Here is a 20900-nt window from a genome sequence, read left to right as displayed (position 1 = left end):
CCATTTGCATTAATATGCTCTTCCTGTAAAAAGAGTCAAGTTGCCAGGAGGCAGCTGGGCAGATCCGTAGAGTTGTCCTTTTATCTCCAAACATAATTCTAAGACAGCTAAATGTAAATTCTCCAACCCAGTTGCGACCTCCCTTTGCACAGCACCATAACAGCGCCTAGAAGTAACTGCTAAAGAGCAGTATTTGGACCAGTGGGTATAATTTCCTCTGCTTCTTTCTCTTTTTTTAATTAGCTGGTTGCGACATCTTAAAAGGCAAAGGTCTTATGGCTCAAGCAGGAATATAGGTGGTATTTATTTCAAGGACAACTTTTTCACCTCCAGCTCCCCACTCCTTGGTACACTGGAAGGACACTGTTACCAGTAAGCAGATACTTTTTTTCATCCTAATCAGAACTCATGCTAACATAGCCTGACTTCATACCGCCTGTGTCTAATGACATCATGCTTCTCATCTATCTTCCAGTGGATTGATCAGGCAACAGCAACCCTGAGGAACCAGTTGTTTGACTGGGAACATGCGTGGATAGTCACCTTTGCAATGCACAGAAAAGCTCTGCATGGTGCCATTTTAACATGTTGCACCTCCATCTCATCAGGAGATAAAAGGCAAAACAACAAATGCGGTGAACTAACAGCCATCCCAGATATAATATATTTGCCAGTTTCATTTATTTCTCCCCATTACTTCCTTTGCTTATTTACAGGACAGATGTGTTATTGAAAGCTGACAGTTTTCAACTTTAAAATAAATAAGCCTGCTTCTGTCCCTGCCAAATGCATCAATTACTTAATAACTTCTTTAATTACAGAAACCACAACCACTGTATTCAGTTTTATAGGCACCAAGATTTAATTTGGTCAGCAACTTTGAGAGACTTCTGGCAACAGTTTGTTCAGTTAGCCCCTACCATCAGCAACCACAACAGCAAGGCTGAATCAGACCCTACATGTGGAGCTATTTCTAATGTTTGGAGGCTACCACTCACACGCTTTGCTCCATGTGTAGTAACAGCAGCAGGAGACAACCAAAAGCGATAGATGTTCTCACTAATGAAAAATAACCATTTCAAACTATTAGTGACTCAAGCTCATCAGAAAACTAAGATTAGGAGTTGTACTGCAAGTTGTACTGCTCCTTCTGGACCACTGCTCCATGCAACACCTGGGTACTTGCTGCAAATTTCGCATTAGTGACTGCCTCGAGCAAGCAGCACAGCTCTGACATCCACTATTCTGTAGTTCTTTATGTTGAAAGTCTCTCCAACATCAAACTATTTTTCTTATTTGACCTAACACTTAAAGAGGGCTACTTCAAGCAGTTTCATCTAGGGTACACAGCATCTTTGTTGATTCTGGGAGGACCTGTCCTTTGTGAGGGATACCAAAGTATCCATTTTTGACAGATTCCACAAGTACTGATCTGCCACAAGAACCAGGTGGGGAAAAACTATGAGACACTGCAAAAAAGATCCAGTGATCCTGTCACAAGCAATGATGATGTGAAGAGTGGTGATACACTGGAACAGGTTGCCCAAGGAGGCTGTGGATGCCCCCATCCCTGGAGGCATTCAAGGCCAGGCTGGATGTGGCTCTGGGCGGCCTGGTCTGGTGGCTGGTGACCCTGCACATAGCAAGAGGTTGAAAACAGATGAGCATTGTGGTCCTTTTCAACCCAGGCCACTCTCTGATTTTATGATGAGTGGTTTACTCAGTGGATACTACCAGGAGTGCAGTCTAAGTTCGGCTCCACTGCTCACAGAAATGCGTCTTGAAAACTTCAGCTCTGACCCGAAACACCAGTCTGAACTAAGAGCTCCCCTCTGAAGAATTACCGTTAGCCACCAGGTAGAATGCTCAAAGACAAGAGTCCAGCATTAGTTTAAAGAGCACCAAAAAGGGGGGTTATTTAGCCTGTGCTTTACAGAAGCATGACGGCAGTCCCCTGTAAAGCCTCTGTGCTTCACAGGAGACCCGCAGCTCCATATCCTCCCATTAAATGCAAGGGCAGTGACAGCCGTCCTGGAAAGCTCCTCATCAGTACTTACAGACTCAGTCTTTAGGCCCAAGACCTTGGACATATTCTTGCACATTTACTTTTGGATGCTGCAGTAATTTAAACTCCTGAATGCTGCAGCCATTCTGAAACTCCTGAAGTTATCTTTGGAAGTGGGGGGGAGAAGAGTGAAATCAGACTACAGCATTTCCTCCAACTGCTCTTCCATCTTGTGCCAAAGTATGCACGCCTGCACTCCCTGACCTATTTGTGAATTTCTACTCAGAACAGCCCCATTTTAACAACCCTGACTTGGCAAGAGCAGAAAGAAGCATGTGTTCTCTGCTCAGGTGCTCAGTCAGGTTACTTTGCACTGAGGGGGACATGGAGAGGAGAGAGAAGGTAAGGAGATGGAATTTTTTTTTTCAAAGTGGTATAAAACTAGATGTTGCCAAACTTACTTTAAGGAATATGCAGCTGAACTCTGTTAGCAATATGGGAATATCTTATTACAAGAGATGGCAGAATTCAGTTGCTTCAGGCACATTTAGTATTTCCTTAATGCTGCAAATGGTAGAGGCCATATAATCACAAGGGATACAAAAACTCTTGCGCTTGTGAGACTAGAATGAGTTGGGGGAGGTAAGAAAAGCCCTAGAGCTGAACTTAACCCCCAAGTGGAGGAAGGTGTGAACACCACCACAAAAAGTCCAGTTTGACAAGATTCAGCAGAGAAGTGGAGCTACAGCTTACAGCAGAAAAATACTGTAGCAGTTTAACTACAGTGCCTTAGGAAGCCCACCGACACTTTATCACTATGGCTTTAATACCTTCAGTGGATTGGATACAAACACTGTGTATTCTCTGCAGCTCTGTATCACAAATGTTTGCATAAACTGGAATACCCTCCTCTATAGCCTCAAGTATGAAGCTATAAGAAAACACTCTATAGCCTCGAGTATGGTATACTGCAGACATTCCAGGAAAAACATTCCCATTAACTCTAATGCAATTTATGAAAAGGAATGGCCTTTTGTAACTGCTCATGGCTTTATGATACATTATGAAACCAGGATACAATTCCTGACCAGACAGGAAGGGTTTCCCGCTGCAAAGCTTCCAGTATATGTGCATGAAGCTGCATTATTACCTACACACTTTGCAGTAAGAAAACTTGCAACTAGAAACAAATACTCAGTGTATATAGTTACTGTCACCATTGTTAATAAGCTGACGTCTCACATAAAGCAATTACCATCTCAGACAATTAATAAAAAGAGAGAACAAGTTAATAAAGCACTAAAATAAACTTCCTTTGGAGAAGCAAGTGGGAGAAAAGCCACAAGTTTTTTCTCTTAAGAGTTCAGCACAAAACCAGCAAATACTCAGTGCAGCTCCAGCAAGGACCAGAGATAGAGACTGCTCAGCAGCCACAACGGAATTTCCCAGGAGCTCATTTGTAGCCCATCTGTATGGTAACGTGCTGTAAAATAAGCCTTCCTTATGAGAATGGAAGGCACGGGAGATAGCAGAGCGCATGCCCTGAAAGACTTGCTTTGGCCACATGAACCTTCACAAGTCAGTTACTCGGCTATGAAAAGTCTCCATTTCCACTACATCAATCATTCCCCAACACAGTTTTCAAGGGCTGTCTGTCAAACCACTTAACAAAGGCTAAATGAAGGTTTGAAAGGCCACTTCTATGGTGGAATAATACCAGTTGAGCAGCACTTCCAGCCCCCCAGCATAGTGAGCCTGCTTTCTCCCAGCCACATGAGGTATTCTGGTGCTGACAGCCACCAGGAACTCTGTGACTTATTCAGCTTTCTGCTGCCTCTTTGCCTCTTACAAAAATCCAGTGAGTTCCTAAGGACTCCAGTGCTAAACATCACCAGTGCAATTCAGTGAAAGTTATCTTCCAGAAAAGAGATGTTAAAATAGAAGGGGTAATTATTAACCTGACCACATCCCCTTTTCAAAAGATTTGGATATCTCCTCCAGAACGCTGACGACATCATAGAACACTTAAAAAGAAATCCATGTATTTCTGAATGCTGGGAAAAACTGCTCAGAAGCAGGATTGCCAGCCACACTGCAGTAAGAGGTACTACCAAACACTCCCAGCACTTCCTTCTCAGAGTAACAGCCCTGAATTTATATAACCTTCAATTCAGAACCATAAAGAAATGTTAAACTGGAGCTAAGGATCTTCTAAGGAGAACATTATGAAAACAGCCGCCTATGTCTTTCACCCAATTAACATCCCAACATATGCCATGTTACATTGTCTGGCTTGGATCATAGTGATAAAGAAGTAAAATGGCTGTGAAAGCATTTTGATTAAATATTTAGAAAGCAGAGCTGTGACAACGTTGCAATGTGTTTGGATTAGTGAAGAGATGAGTGCATTGCTCTGCTAGCAAAGCAACAGCTACAGCGAAAGGGAAGCACGTCCAGGCAGAGCATTTCCACGGGTCAACCTCAGCATCGTAACTACTGAGTGTCCTCCATCCTCACCTCCCCCCATGGGACACGGAGAAGTCAGAACCCAGGGCTGCTGATGCCACCTAGGGGCTCACTCCCTGCCTGCACTTCTCTATACCCCGTGGATAACTGAACTGCACGCCCTAAGGGCAAGTTAAGCAATGTTACACTAGGAATCCCTCCAGTCCTTCGGTGTTGGAGTGTTGTGGGGTGGTTGAACCTACCCTAAAAAACAGGCTTTGCAGAGGTGTCTACTCAAAAAACAGAAATAATTGAGGACTCGACCCCATTTTGACTTCAAACATATTTATAAGTTAGTACTATCTACTCTGAAAATAATTAATCTAATCTCTGTACCTCTACACAGCAAAATTACATTAACAAAGTTCTGAGTCCTCTAAACATGAATTTACCCAGCTGCCTTGTACTACTTATCCCAGTCCCAGCTAAATACCTGAAGCGAACAAAGGACCAAGGCCATGGAAAACCAGACTGTGGCAGTGTAACAGTGAAACCACAGCCCACGCAGGCATCTTTAGATGCCACTCTGAGTGCAGCACAATCCATGGAAAGCAACGGGCTTTTACTCAGCTCACTTCATTTTGCCTTTCTGCAGAGTGCCTTTCCATCAGATTGTGCAAACTGCCCGGCCAGAGGTGAGCTGGGTTTCCTTGAGCTGGATCTGTTTGCTGATCCAACAGAAAATCTATCATTTCATTAATGCAGACCAGCTGCCCCCTGAATCAATGAACCAATTGGTAACAGCTCATCCCACAAGCCCATGATCCAATGGAAGGCAGAAACGCAAAGCTGCAGGATCAGTCATTTCAACAGGACAGCACCAGTAGTGACAAACTCACCCAAAGCACTCATTTAAACTACCTGAACTAGCTCCAGCACAAGCAAAACATTTAACACAAGACAAACCTGTATTCAAATGCAAATAGCTCTTACTCCAGATACCAAGTACAGGGACTGTAATCGTGTCACAAAAATAGCCAGTGTTCTGTCCACTGAAGATGAATGGAAGTATCCAGCTCATGCCCCCAGAAAGTAAATGCAAAAAGCATCCAGCAATTTGTGAACTCTCCAGCCCGATCCAAGGCAAACCACTCTTCTTCGCAAAATAAGGAAGCAAGAGAAACAGCAAACTGATAAAACAGGGGAACAAGGCTGCGCTGCAACCAACTGATCTTCCCTGTGACCTAATCTACACCCTTCCACTTGCTGAAGTGAGTAAGCATGGCTGGTTTTAAATTAGACACAAAAAGCAGCAACACCGACTACAGAGCTGAAAAAAAGTACGCCTCAGCATTTTCAGTTACTGCAGTTCAGTTAAAATTGTACAGAACTCAACATGTTACTAACTCATGTCCTCAACACTTGTTACTAAAATAAAGCAAGAAAAATGTTTCATAGAGAATTACTGGTTATTTAATCCCTTCACCATTCTGCAACTATGACGACTTTATGAGTAGTAAATAACACCAAGCACACAAACAGCTGAACAAAGAAGGAAGATAGAACTGCTAACAAAATGCCCAAATCTCAAACACAGCCCAATGTAATGAGCTGCAAATTAAGAACTGCTAAGAAATACTGAGCTGGGAGACATCATACCTGGGTCTGAAATGTAAGCCCACCAATATCTCGTTTTGCTTTCTGCAGAAATCTAACTGTATGCAAATGCCAAAACTATATCTTAACTGGGAAATTCTATAATTGAGTGGGAAAATCTTGCAACAACACTGGGTGCCCTATTCCAGTACAGAACAGTCACCTGCAGTTCCTGTTGTTGTTTCGGTTTCTATCTGTGAGTGCGTGTGCTATTTGTCATTATTTAAAGACAAACTTCTGCTACAAGTTACTCGAATGAACTCTTAGAGGAAATGAAGAAAATCGTTTTTCACATCTCTCACCTGTTTTCTTTAGTGCTGGACTGAATTAAAATCAGTGTCTGCTCCTACATTGAGGCAGGACACTACTCCAAGGATTCAATGTCCTCTGTACATAATATGGGACAATAACGTGACTTTAGAGGAGCTGTGCCCTGTAATAGCAATGTGTATGAGGCACTGCACAGTATTCCAAGATCAGCCTGCAAGGACTGACTGCCTAGAAAGGCAAAACACAGAAAGCACACCGTGATCTCAATCAAACTACACAAGAAAAGACTGCTCAAATAGGCATTCAGTGCAACATGTGTTCTGCTAAAAGCAAGATGGTTCATGGCTAAGTGGCAAATTGGCTATCATGATGGTTTGCATAGCTCACAAGGAAACTGCTTTTAAAACTACAAAACAGACAAGCTGTTGCTGCTTCCGGATTCAGTCTATACATAGCAGTAAGATCTGCTATAGCATTTTCACATAATGTCAGCAGAAGCCTAATCCAGTTATGACATTATTACTCAAGATCAGTATTTCTAAGGGGTCTCATCTGGAGATGCTAGAACGCATGAGATGTCTCTCAAGCCTTTCTCCCACGTGGTTCTATGAGAAGACACCTAGTGAAACTAAAGGGTGACATTCCGCAGCAATGCTTAAAAACAACAGAAAATAGGAAATGCCCACAGCACACAGGTGCACAAATGCTCTCTGTATTGTTAACTTTATAAAGCTCCCATGCCTGCAGAGGCACCAGGACATGGGAGCAGAGTGGAGCACCATGCTGTGCAGCACAGGACACGCAGGATGTACGCCTGTCTCTGGGCATTCTCCTCCACAAACTATGGCTACCAATGCCTGACAGCAAAGTGCCATGCTATACACACTCACAAGAAAAAGGCTTACATTTAATACACCGAAACATACAGATGCATATAAGGCTAGGATTAGTGAACACAGTTACACAAAGCTCAGACAACTCAATATAAAAGCCTCCAGTGTTAGCAGCACTCTCAGAACAGCTTCCTATACTTCCAGACTGCAAACACACATTTTTCTGTGCTGGCACAGGTGCCAGGACAAGTGTTTTTCTTGTTTATTTCTCATGGTTACTTTAAACATTTCCACAACCCGTAGCTACTCTAGTCACTTTTTGTTAATAAGCAGGTATGTTGCTGGCTGCACCTCCTCATTAATTTGGTACCTGGGAAGGTACCCGTTCAGCAGTGCCACACTCAAGCTGTCCTATGGTACTACCCTGAGAAAGCCCACAGACAACCCAATGCTCTGGTGCCCCCACTCCAAAACCAGTAAGGTCAATAACTGCAGGGCTCCCATGCCTGTTTCGAAGGAGGCCTGCCTCAGTGCCTCAGGACACAGCCAGCCTTCACACCACCACTGCTGTTGCTGCCTGGGGCCTGGAACATGCCCAAATGCAGAGCAGCATTGCCAGGGTTGGCCAGCCCACCACAGACACGCACCAGGAGAAAGTATTGCTCACTCACCTCTGCTTACCAGCTTCCAAACAGTGCAGGCATAGAAACTGCCCGGTAGCCACAAAGGAAGTCTCAAGTAGTCAGAAGTCTCCTGCCTACCTCTGATGCAAGTTCACAGAACACCAAAGGGTTACATCCCATATGTTTCCCATCCTCTGTTTCTTGGGGGGAAAAAAAATCCTATTATTTAACTCCAAATCTAAGACCTTCAGAAGAGTTACAAATACATGCTGCTCTGCATCTCAAGGGTTTGGTTCACAAAGTTTGAGTTCTCTTAGCCTGCAGCCCAAGTGAACTTTAGTTTACTTGCAGACTCAAGAGCTTGTCTAAACCTGTAAGGTGTGTTTGATTAAAATTAAAGCTGCACAAAATTTAATTAAGCCATGTAAGTTCATACCTGCATGCATCTATTTCAGTTTGTACCTACATAACTCAGTTTGAGCAGCTGCACTTGCTCATAGTTGGTAGCTAAACTGTGTCAAATGAGCACACCAGACCAGCCTGCAGTGCACAAGCAGCTGTTCCAAGGCAGGCACACATCCACCAGGTCTGAGCAGCTCCACAGCAAACACAGCAGCCAGCTCCAGTGGCACTGCCACAGAATCCCTCACTCGACTCACCTGCAGTCCATGCACTGCCTTCACTGCCGGCCTTCTCCTGCAACTGTCATCAATGAACAAGCAAGTCTTTCAGATTCTCTCCTCCACTAACACCTCTAACTTCTGAATGAGTATTATTGACAGTAGGTGTCTCACCAGTACTTAACATCCCATGCTGGGGCTCTACGCTGCTCCCCAGGAGAGATGACACACAGTTGGAGCTCTGCAGGCAGACTGCACAGCACTTGGCTCTGCCACACCATCCTGCTCCTGTGAGTGACCTCAGATGGATACAACAGCATTTTCTCAAAAAAATCAAACCACCAGAAAATTAAGAGCATGCAGACAGAAAGCAAATTACTAAAGCAGTACTACCTGAGATAATGGCACTGTAAAAATTCACCTGCAGGCTGCAGCATGCAACTGGCTAACACCTGTCAGCATCTGATCACCTGCTGAACTGCACTTGTCACACAGGTGTTCCCATGAGCTCCTGTCTGATGGATCTCTCCAGAAAGAGAGACGCTGCCGTCAGTACTGCAGAATTGGCTGCTCTGGATTATCATTCCTGTGAACCACAAGTAAACATGTGTAAACATGTTTAAACATGTGTAAACATGCCAGCAGGAGAGCAGATGTCTGCATTAAAGGAATGAAAATGTATTTTCCTCATTATTAGCACAATTTGCAAGGTGAAATATGCTCCAAAAGTAATGCCTTCTGTTTATTTCCATGAAAATTACAAAAGATACAAAGAGCACAATACCCGTTTGTTAGAGCAAATTCCCAGCGACAAAACACTCTTTTTCAACATAGTCACCACCATTAGCTATGCATTTTCACCAGCAATGACCAGCCTGCATGCCACACTTATAGAAGTCTGCCCCAGCAGAGGTGACCCACTGTCACTGTCATCACTGCTGAAACGCATCGCCTGCTGCTCACATTCACTGGTTGGTCTCCACCAACACTCAGCAAACATCAATAAATGTCCATGGGTGCCATTTTTTTCTGCAAGGAAGAATTTCAATTCCACCCCTTTGCCTCCTCCATGCTTCCGTACCAGACACCATTCTGTCAGACTGCCCCTCTGCTGCCATCTGTTGCACAACAACAGCATGTACTGGAATGTCAGTGGGAGGGTTCAACCTTTACTGCCACACATGATCTACCTCTTGACTTTGTGGGTCAACATAATAAAATAGGAAGCATTATCTTCTGTGCTGCTCTTGTATATGCTGCTTTTCTACTCCTTTACTGAGTAGCTGAACTAATCAAGCCAAACTCTTCTGAGATTGATGAATTTAGGAAGGAGTGTGTCTTCCAGAAGAACACAACGTACTTGAGCTATGTCCTGCTCCTATGTTGAGCCAAATTTGACACAAAACTATTGGTATTTGAAGTACTCGCTAACTAAGAACTTCTCTGAAGAAAAATCACTGTAAAGTGGCTAAAAACACACAGTAAATACAAACTTCTGGAGCTACTGGTAGGTAACACCCAAGCAAGCATGGATGTCTTTAGGCACTGTCAGAAACAGGGCTTCCGCACACTCAAGCAGTTGAGTCTTTATGTTTACTTTCACTACATGTTTCACCAACTTCAACAAGGAGCAGAACCGCAGTGGCACAGGAACCTCGTGTTCCCAACCCCTCCAACAGAAGCAAGCTTCGAGCATGAAAAAGATGCAGCCATGGGGACACGTGCAAGGAAAGCTAAGTAAGGACAGCTGAACCTCCTTGGAGCTAAACAGACAAACAAAAATGTTTTTTCATTTTTATTCTCAATGGTGTTGACAATTTTTTTTGGCCTTTATTAACCAAGAAAAAACGGCTAAAATATAGGTTATCATATCTTCAGAGTCAAAATTTAGTATTTTTTGCATAAGAAAACAACAATTTACAATATTTTTACCTGAAATTTCACAGACTTTTTGCCCAATGTAACATAAAAATCAACATTTCCAGATTAATGTAAATTTTTTTTTTCTTATGTCTTCAGTACATTTAGTAATTTGGGTTTTTTTTTTCATTTGACCTAGTAAGTTAACTCTAGTTGCTGCATTCAATTAATGGTTTCTGTTCAAAATATCCCTTTTCGCATTTTTAGAACCATACATAATAATCTCACTTCACTCATCCATTGAATGATTTCCTCTCAGATGCCAATTCATTTCTCAGCTTTTGATAAGTTAATCATTGAACTATACTGCTGGAGTCAGGCACAGTAAATGTCACTGTGCAGCATGCTCCTGGAGCCAAAAGCTGGCTCAGTTCTTCAGCATGCTGTGGTTCCAGGTGTGCAACTAGTCATTACTGTCAGCAAGCAATCTGTCTTTTAACTTATGTATTTAGTTTACATGGCCACCAATAGCAACACAGCTTCTTTATTTAAAACGCACGTACAAAACCAAAGAAAACAAGCAAACTTTTAATGTATCCTTTAAAAAAGCAGCATCGTACCTCCTCTGAGCTTGGATAAAAAGTTCCTACACCACAGTCTTCGACTCTTGCAAGAGTTTCAGAAGAATGTTTGGCCTTTGTTTCAGACAGCCTCATCATAGTAGAAAGGGCTGCCGGTTTTATGTAAGGTAAGAGGAGTCACAGGCATCTAATCTGCAGCTACAGACAACAAGCCAGCCCCAGGATCACAGAGTGGTTGCTTATCTTTCAAAGAGAAACACTGCTGGAAGTATGAAATACCCGAACCCAAACTGCGTGGGAGACTGTAGCTGCAGGCAGATGCTGCCATGTTTGTACCAACACGGGCTGCTCCAGCAAGGTACCTGACCCATTACAGGGCTGCCGCTAACGGTACAGCACAGACAGCGAGAGGCACTGAGGCCTGCGTGCTCTACCAGGGGAACGACGGCCTGCACACTGCCAGGACGGATGGAGAAACAGCGCTGTGATATCCCTCATGTGGAAACCTCAAGTGCCAACTTCAGACAGGCTCCACACACCGCAATGGGCTGAGCTTGCAGCAGTCATCCCGCATCACTGTGCCCTCCTCCCAAGGCTTAAAAATCATCCAAGCCAGTTCACACACTTTTCTCCACATAATAAACAACAAAAACAACGCATGCCTCTGGAGGAGGAGGCTGTCACTATTTTTCAGAACAGGACTTAAAATTCCACCCCTAAAAACATGAAACTAAATAAACGATACAATTTTTCAACTTCCAGATTTTCAAATAGTTGCAACTTCAGGCACTGAATAGCTAGGATTTGAGTTTGTTCTTTAATGTATAAACATTTCTGGAGAACAGAGAAAACAAGAAGAAGTAACACAGATTATTCAAAGTATTTTCAGGTGTCTTCCAAACAGAGGCAAGAAGCAGCTGAGGAAAATACAGGAAAAGAAAGCTGCCAGTCCTACAACCTAGCACATCTCAGTCACAAGCTAATTTGTTTGTCTTTGAGATGCTCTTCCAGGCAACTTCGTATAGAGTTCCAATACTTTGCCCGTATTGCTGACAGCTTGAAAAAATTCTCTTCTTCATAGGCAACCAAAATAATGATCTGTAATTCCTCCCATCTGGTACAATCCAACTTTTCCGATGGCATGAGTCCCAACAACCTTTTAACGGCATTTAGGAATTTTTGATGAAGAAATATGGACTGCCTCCATACCTCTGAGTCTATCCATCAAAGAAAAGAGCCATAAATTACAGACTTTGACATTTAACCCAAACTTCGTCTAAGGGAACGAGGGAAGATGCCTCAATAAGTGAGTTCTCCCCAAAAACTTGATTCTCTTCCCAGACTTGAGGTACCTGGCAATCACAAAGCAATACCACCCACACTCAGCTTCAGAGAAATGCTGTGCAGGAGCTGCCATTTTGAAGCAGTACAGGTATGCCTCCAGAAACGCGTGTCCTCAGACACAGCTCTCATTTCCACAACAGATACACATCTTGTCATGTACTATGTTTATAGGCTGCCAGTAGAAAAAGCAACTTCTGCAGCAGCACCAACATTCCAGGGCAAGATAAAAACATGACGAGATGCCACCTTTTCAATCCCTTGACAGCATCCACCATGTCCATTTCCTCCTACCCAGAGGCCAAGCAGCAGGCCGTTGCTCACCATGCCAGCAAAGCCCCAAGCTCACACCACAGTGGGACTTCGTGGGCACACAGCAGCTCCGCATGGAGAAGTGAGGCAGCCCTGGGCCCAACAAGCTGGGCACTGCTCTGGACTGTAGCTCCTAGGCTGAGTTAAACTAAAACCAAAATAAAACTCTCTCTACCTTGAGCTATACAAAAATACCAGTAAGCATTAAGTGATTAAACTATTTTGTTTAATGGGACAATTAAAGTGACAGACACGCTCCCCAGGAAAGCTCATGTTAACTTATCTACAGTCCATTTTAAGCACTTCTACAGCAGCCAGAAAACCCAGCAGCTGCAAACGATGCACGTTCATATATTAGAAGGTAGTAGCATGAAATGCAAAAATATATACATTTATATAAAAGGAAGAACTAGCTTACATTTCATCTCTTTCTTTTCTAAGCAAGAAGTTCTTCAGGTAGATTTTAAACATAATCTCAGCTACTAGGGATTGTTTAATTTTCTAAGTGATTTTTCCAACTGATGACAAAAGGAGAGCTTTGCATGCCTGCTGCCACCTCTCTCAGTCCCCCTCTGTCTGACTTCTCTCAGTCACTACCATGGACCATTCTCATCGACCCTGACCACAACAAAACAGAGCCTCCCTGCCCTTGCACTGATATAATGTCACTGCATTGACCGCAAGCAATTAAAAACAAGCAACAGGAAAAACAGTCATGAAGATTTGAATGTTTTTCCACTGTCTGAATGATTAAATATGCAAAAACAGAAAACACTTGGCAGCTTACCGAAAGCCAGTTGATGGCACAGCAGCTGATAACAAGCATCCTACTTGATGACAGATAATCCTTTTTCCATTAAATCAAGAAAGCATCAGAGCTGGAATACTGGCTAACTCCACTGAAAACAAAACAAAACCTCAAAATTCCCATCAATCTGAGGGAACACAACAAAACATTCCAACAATTTTAGAATTTTTAGATGTATTTTAAAAATACATCTATTCTCACAGGCATGGAAGAACCAATTAGTGCTGGCTTTCTGCTATTTCTGGATGACAGATTGTTGTATTTTTATCTGTTTAATTTACCTTCTAAATCATCCAACAATAACTTTTTTCAAATACACAGTCCAGCACTCTACCAGACTGCTCTAGAGGCAAGTTAGAGAGCTACAGCCATCTCCCTGACTTTGCAACTTAAAAAATAAGGGGTTTCTTATTTATATATGAAGCTTTGTAATATTAGACATTAGAAAGGTTTGAACCAAAAATCCAAATTTGGATCCTGATCTGAATTTTGCAGCCCTGGCCCTTTTCCAAATACTTCTGTCAAGTGAAGTAACAAGAGAAGGCAAATGGGAGCTGTATAAAAACATTAAGCTCAACCCCTGCTCTCAACCACACGTGCACACCCCAACAATACCATCCCAAGTCCCAGTTATTTTAAAGTTTAATTGTGCTTCAGTATAAATTTGAACACCCAAACCTGACCAATACTATCATCTTAACCACTTACAGAATACTTGTATTTTGGGGACTTTTTCCCCAGCATCCAGAAAATTTTAGGAGGTGGTTTTAAGTGTTCTTCTCAGATAGAGATGCGGATTCCTACTCGTCAATGGTATATGCACTCGTGGAAACTAAACAGAATTGCTTCAAACCACACACAGCCCAGCTACAGGGGCCTGAGGTGACAACCCCACCACTCAGTGCTGACTAAGAGATCATCAGGGATGCCATCCTGAACCACAACATCACACTGTCTGACTGGCTTCAACAAGGAGAACTCCAGTGGAGCAAAGTGGAATGCAGCATTTAAGAAACAAGGAATTGTGTACATACTATGCTGCGAAGCAATTTAATACACTTTTATGCATTCTAAATGAAAAGCAGTAAAAGTCAGCTGAGTATTTTATCACTTGAATACTGTTTTTCTCCAAACATACTTCATTTGATCCTGTTGTTTCAAGAAACAAAGAAAAACAAAACCCACGAACGAGAGTGAGAAATCCACTCTTCCTAAGAGCAGATTTACACAGATCTTCTTTCTGCAAAGCTATCCACCCGACTTGGAGCCAGGATATTCAATAAAAGCTCAGCTCCATTCTCAAAGTTTATATAAAGGTCAGCATTCATTTTATTCAGGTTCATTTTCTAACCTTGTAAAAATGCCTGCAGACCAAATTGGCTCCCACACCTGCTGACCCAGAAACTCCACCACCACCGTGCCCACACGGGAAAGTTGCTTCTCCTCACACACTGAGCTGGCATTGCTCCAGCAGGCCGTGCAGGAAGGCCTTCCAGATAGCAAGGGGTGCATGTGAGCACCTGCTCTTTCAAGGCTCTTCAGTGAGGAGTTCTTCCAGGGCAGCTCCCCCCAAGTAGGATGGTTTCCTCAATATGGGAATGTACGGTGAGAGATAAAAGGTGTACCTAGATCTGCTCAAGGGAACAACTCATGGACAGGATGGAGCAGCCATGCTCTAGGAAAAGAAAAAGTGGCAAACAGGGAAGGATTTATTTTGCTCAATTCAAGAGATCCACACCACAGATGGTTATATCCTGGCACTGTTTAGAATTTGCTTACTGCCAAAGAGAAACAGGCACATAAGACAATCAGACAAATGGTTTCATGGCAATACCTTCCCCTGGAGATGACTCTCACCTTAAAAGTGCATTTTCCCCTACAACTGCAACACGCAAGCTACCCTGACCACTGCATGCAGAACAGATGGAGTCAAATGAAACCAACTCCACTTTCTGTCTCTATGTATTTGAGGAAGCAGAGTGCGAAGGAGAATGACATGCTGCTAAATGCCTTACCCACGGAAGGCCAGCCCCCCCAAAATCTCTGAAGTATGGTCCACACATGAACTTTTTCCTATGCATTTGACTGCTTATATACTATGTTGAGAAATACACTCAGAACAGGCAAGCATTACAATCATCTGCAGACAGCAGAACCACAGAGCCAGGGAACAGTGGGTAAGCAATATTTATGGTTTTAAAGCACCTCTTAGCCGAGAAGCTCAAAGTACTTCTTCAAAGGGGGTAAATACACTTCTAACATTACTTGGGCTTATTGAATTAAATGTAGCCTGTACGTCTTGTCAACAATCTTGAGCTCTTCTTCACAATCATTAGTAATCTCCTATTAAATATTTTTTAATACAAATTACAAAAGCTTTATTTCCCACTTCCAGTGATGAAAACCACCTCCAGGAAGGAGGGGTTGGTCGTTGGTGCACTTTAGGCTGGAGGCACAGAACAACTAAAAAGAGCCTGGAATCAGTTATGGCAACTGAAATTCTCCACTCAATTTCAGCAGACAGTTTAACAAAAAATAGAGGTTTTTTATTTTTAGTTTTTGCTGTTATTTCCTGCCCTCCTGTCTCAAGCTACAGAAAATCGTAAGAGTAAATGCAGCTGGATTGGTCTACTGATGAATCCAACCTGACTCAAATACACCACCTTTTAAAAAAGTACTTACAAGGTGTCACAGGAATTTCAAGCGCAGAAGAAAACTACTGAAAAGGTGTTTGCACCTGCATTTGCTAAGAGCCTGGAACACAAACCCCTCAGCCTCTCTCCTTATTGTCAGTCACTTTATTAAAAATATTAAGACTGTCAATCATGCTTTTCTACTCATCTAACCGTATAAATAAGCAGCAATTCCTATTATGAAAAATCTCAATAGCATTTCCTAAATTGTGGAGTATTTCCTCTGCCAATAGTCAAGTGACAACCTACCCTTGGTGACAACGACTAACGAGGAGTGAGAGATGCACTTGCAATAGCCCGAATGATGCAAGAAAGACAAAGACACGACAAAGAACTGAGCTTTCCAAAGAAAATACGGTATTGCAATCAGCTAATCTGGTCTTCTAGTGCAACGCGAAAAGCCCAGAACTCACAAGAGCACAATCCACCTCCCAGTCCTACTTCAGTGCGAGGCAAACCAGGCCTAGGACACACGGAAATTTGGCACTATATGGCCCAGCTCACGAGGCTTTTGCATTATAACTTCTAGCTAGAAAAGTGATTTGAGGACACAAGTTATAAATCTGAAGCCTACACCCACGTCCAGTTCAAAGGACTGCAAAAGTAATGCTCTGTGTTTGCTATCCTGTGCTGCCCAGCCCTCAGCACAGCTTACAGATGATATACTGGGGGGAGGGGAAGAGAAATTAATCTTGGGCAGAATTACTACGCTCCAATCACAACAGATGCCTATAGGACAAAAAGAGCTGAGATCCAGGCTAGGTGAAAGAAGCTGCGGCCAACCCATGCACAGATGCAAGTACCAGATTACCACTTACAGCAGTAAACAAGACCTCATTTAAGAACCACCACCACTCATTCACCACAGTGAAGAAAAAAACAAACCCCTTCATTTCTTCAATGTGTGTAGCTACGGACTGGACTTTAAATTAATGCAGTAAGCAAAAGGGTGAAATTACCTAAAGCTGTTGTTTTGGCTTTTTTTCCTCCTCCCAGCAGGCACAGAGAACCTCAGCCAACACCTCTCTTCCCCAGTGGTCTCCACACCTCAGTCCTTGTGCCACATTCTGCTGCATACATACATTACTGGCTGCCTTTGGCTACAGATATTCTTTGCTAACTTCATGTTCATCCTCTGCCAGCGTACAACTGGATACAGAAATACCATCAAACAAACATCACGTTTGTAAATACAGTCCCCTCACCCAAGAAAATAACTGAAGCCCCATTAGTGTATATGCTCAGACAGCTGAGTGGGGAGGTTTCCCGCCTCAGGCTCTAACGTCTGGACAAAAAGCTATTAATAAATATAAATGCTTTAATGAATCTAAAGGGGAATAAACAAGGCAGATCAGGGTCCAGTGTTCAGCAGAGGAAGACAAGGGCAATTCACCAACCTGCCCCAACTAACATTAATCAGCCGTCTGGGCTCTGCAAAGACGTATTCTTCTGTCTAGACTCCTAATCCGTCAATGGGAAAAGACATCTAATATTATTTCTGTCTTTTCATCGACACCGTAAGAACACGTCTGACTGTCTGAACAAGTCACTCACATAATGTGAAACAAAATCAGACATGACTCTGTTGGATGTGCTCGTGTGGGGCAGCTAGGAAAAGCACAGCCAGACAGCGCTGAACTTCATTTCAGTTTGGCTGCAGTAATTAATTGGCTGCAGTAACTAATCGGCTGCAGCTACCTGCCGTACCTGGCCTGCTCTACATACGTGGTGTTGGAATGGGGAGAAACACTTCCCAGTCTGTTTTTAAGCACAGCTAAGAAAACCTCTCTCCCCCTCCCCAGTCTGGTCACTTAATATAGTAACAAAAACAAAGCAGAACCCAGACTGGACTCCTAGCAAGCACACTGTCAAGTCTTCACTACATACGCTGATGGTGCCTTTCATTTTAACCAGAAGGACTTCGCCTATTGTTTGGTTTTAAGGGACTTTGCACGTTCACAATTACTTGAGCTACTCTTGTCAAACTACATTTTAATTTAATAAACAGAACAAATTAAGCACAAGTTGAAATGCTGAACAGCTCATTGTCCCCTTGAGGCCCACATCACATACTATATTTATATTTGTCTGTGCGGTGGAAGGACAAGCACAGACTTGTTTGTGATCTTCAAGTCCAGCACTTCAGTAGCTGCTATATTCTGCTACGCTATTTTCCTCGTCAACACTTTCTGAACACTAAAATCTTTTTGAAAAAGAAATTAAAAACAAATGAAAACAACTAAAAATATCCATCCACTGTATGCAAGTGCGTAGGAGAAAAGAGGAAAAAAAACAGAAAACAATACAGAAGGGTGCTTATCTAGGTGTGCTAAATCCTTAAGGAAGGAAATGAGGACTTGGACATGCCAACTGGTCAGCACACACAGCTGGCAGGGCAGGGAGACACGGGAGGAAGAGGAGGAAAAGCAGAAAAGAGGAAGCTCTCTTCTGCACGTTGCACCCAGCTATGTTAGCAACAGAGCACTGCCATTTTCACAAGCCTCCCACACTCGTGTACTGCTTGCTCCTCACCAGCACACGGCAGCTACTGACCAGGACAACAGGCTCCAGACTGCAGTGCAGAAAGGGCGGCTTTCTGCTCTGAGTGCAGCATGCACGATGCCCTGGCACTGCTCAAACAACTGCAGCCACACTGAGGCATGAACTCACACAGGACTTGAGCTCCAAACGAAGGCTGTTTGACAGTAATACAAAAATAGGTAAACACATGGAAATCCTAGAAGTCATTAAGGATGTGAAAACATTTAGGGAAAAAAAAAAAAAAAAAGGTTTTATTACAGAAATGACCTGATGTTAAATACTGCATTTCTGCACACAAACCACTGCACACAACGGAGCCGATGCTGTCTGGAAGAGGCAGAGAAGTGCCAATATGGTGCAAGGCTGCCAGGTAGCCAGGGAGGAAAGGTCACCATCCTGCAGGGAACGCCAGAGAAGCACCCAGGAGACGGGGCTGCAAGGTGCTGGCACAGCCTGCTGGCACCGGGCGCCCAGCAAGACCCTCACGCAGTGCTCTGCATTCCTTTGTGCCCAACGCAGGCAGGCTATTCACTGAGTGTACCTGAATGCAAGAAGCAATCTGCATTTAAAACGCTAACGTATACTCTCTTGTTTCTTGAAAAGAAAACCCAGAATAAAAGGGGACGTTTTGCTAAGTAGCCATTTTGTCTTCAACTTGGACATGATACCTAATCTGAATGCAACATAAACATGCTCCTGAGGCTCGCCTCCAAACAGCACATTCATGGAGAGAGAAGAAAATCCAGAAAGGATGTCACAAAACAGCTTAATAAATTAGGACACCGTGAAGATGCAGCGATCCAAACAGACAGGAAATTCTGCAGTTTGGAGCTCTTCTCTAGGTCACGTTGTAGAACAAAAACAACCACCAAAACAAAAGGTAGCAAGTGCTGGTTAAGGACAATGAATTATTATTTACCATTTCAACTCTAAGAAAAACAGCCAAACAAAAGATTTCAATTTCACTATGCATCCAGACGTAGGGTATGTGTATGTATACAAATACAGCAAAATCGCTCACACACAAAAAAGATATTTGGACTTGCCTTCTTCGACAGCCACACCAATTCAGAACAAAAAGCTAAACACGGTATGAAGCAATGTAGTGGATCAATGTATTTTAGTAGGATGAATCCATGTACAGAAACACATATAAGAGAAGGAATTACCTAGGATGAGTAAACTATATTTCCCATTCTCCACTTCCTGGCCCTACATCACTCCCTTCAACCAGAAACGGCCTTTAAAAACGTAAATTCTGCAGGTGGTACCTCCTGCAGCTGGGGGGTGGGGAGGGCACGCCAAAATACTTTATTCGCACAGCAAGCAGAACTCGATTCATCACACCCCCCCCCAGACACACGGAATTCAGTATAATGTTGTTTTGCTATGAATTTTGATTAAATTTAAAGAGGGGGGAAAAAAAAGCAACACGGATTCCTGGATAGATACTTGCAAACCATCACAAGTTTGAGCCAGAGCTGCATTCGCACGCCTGCCCAGGAACTGTGGGGAGGCTGCGAAACGCACCTGTGTGCAGCGTTCCGGGCTCCTTCATCGCCGTGCTGGGGGCTGCTCTCACCAGGAAGCAGCGGCAGCCCGCGGCGCACGCCGTCCGCTTACAAAGCCTCCAGCAGGTGAGAGGAGACCCGGCAGGTTAAACGGCGCCGCAGCGCAATTGCCATCACCGCGGGACACAAACGTGCTGACCGAGCCCCGTTACTCCGGGAAGACAAGGCGCCCGGCTCGCACCGCCGCGGCCCGGCACACCTGCGCGTACCGCGCGCGCTCCCGACGGCGCCGTGCCCGCGCGCCCCGGGGCGCCGCTCAGCAGGGTGGGCCCGGCGGCTCCGCGCGCCCCGGCACAAAGGGGCCGCGCCCCCCCCGCTGCTGCCGCCGCCCGCCCAGCCCGTGGCCCGGCCCTTACCAGATGGAGCTACGGATCTTGTGCCGCAGCGCGCTGGCCTCGCCGCCCTGCAGCCCCGGCACCAGGGCCGGCAGGGCCCCGGCGGGCGCGGGGGTGCCGGTGAGCCGCCGCGGCGGCTGCCCCTCCGCCTGCTGCTCCTCGGCCATGGGGGCGCGGCGGCGGCGCGGGGACGCGGAGCGGGCTGGCCGCACTAGGCCTCTGCCGCAGCCCTCGAGTGAGTCGCCTTCCCTCGCCGCCCGGGGGACATCACGGGCGGGGAGCCGCGCCGCGCCCCGCCGCTACGCCGCAGGATGGCGAGCCCGGCCCTCGGCACGGCGCATGGCGGCCCAGTCCTCCTCCGCCGCCCCGGCGCAGGGTCGCTCCGCCGTCGTCCCGCTTCGCAGCA

General features: G+C 44.5%; 1 protein-coding gene across 2 annotated transcripts in view; it reads right to left on the bottom strand.

Annotated features, from left to right (window-relative positions):
* RFX7 (regulatory factor X7) overlaps positions 1 to 20585 on the bottom strand; it is a 50671-nt gene extending 30086 nt beyond the window's left edge. The window contains exon 1 of one of the 2 annotated variants that reach the window (XM_042875868.1): positions 20516 to 20585. The gene's annotated coding sequence lies outside the window, so the exon portion shown is untranslated. Of the gene's footprint in view, positions 1 to 20118; positions 20143 to 20515 lie in introns of those variants that run through there. The other variant, XM_042875869.1, reaches the window with a different exon arrangement.
* Positions 20586 to 20900: the final 315 nt, after the last annotated feature.

The sequence above is a fragment of the Lagopus leucura genome, unplaced genomic scaffold (assembly GCF_019238085.1).
Source record: "Lagopus leucura isolate 7727_CA_CO unplaced genomic scaffold, USGS_WTPT01 Super-Scaffold_100015, whole genome shotgun sequence".
In the NCBI taxonomy this organism is placed as follows: Eukaryota; Metazoa; Chordata; class Aves; order Galliformes; family Phasianidae; genus Lagopus; species Lagopus leucura.
The sequence above is the reverse complement of the archived record's forward strand: the minus strand, read 5'-3'. Positions and strand labels throughout refer to the sequence as shown.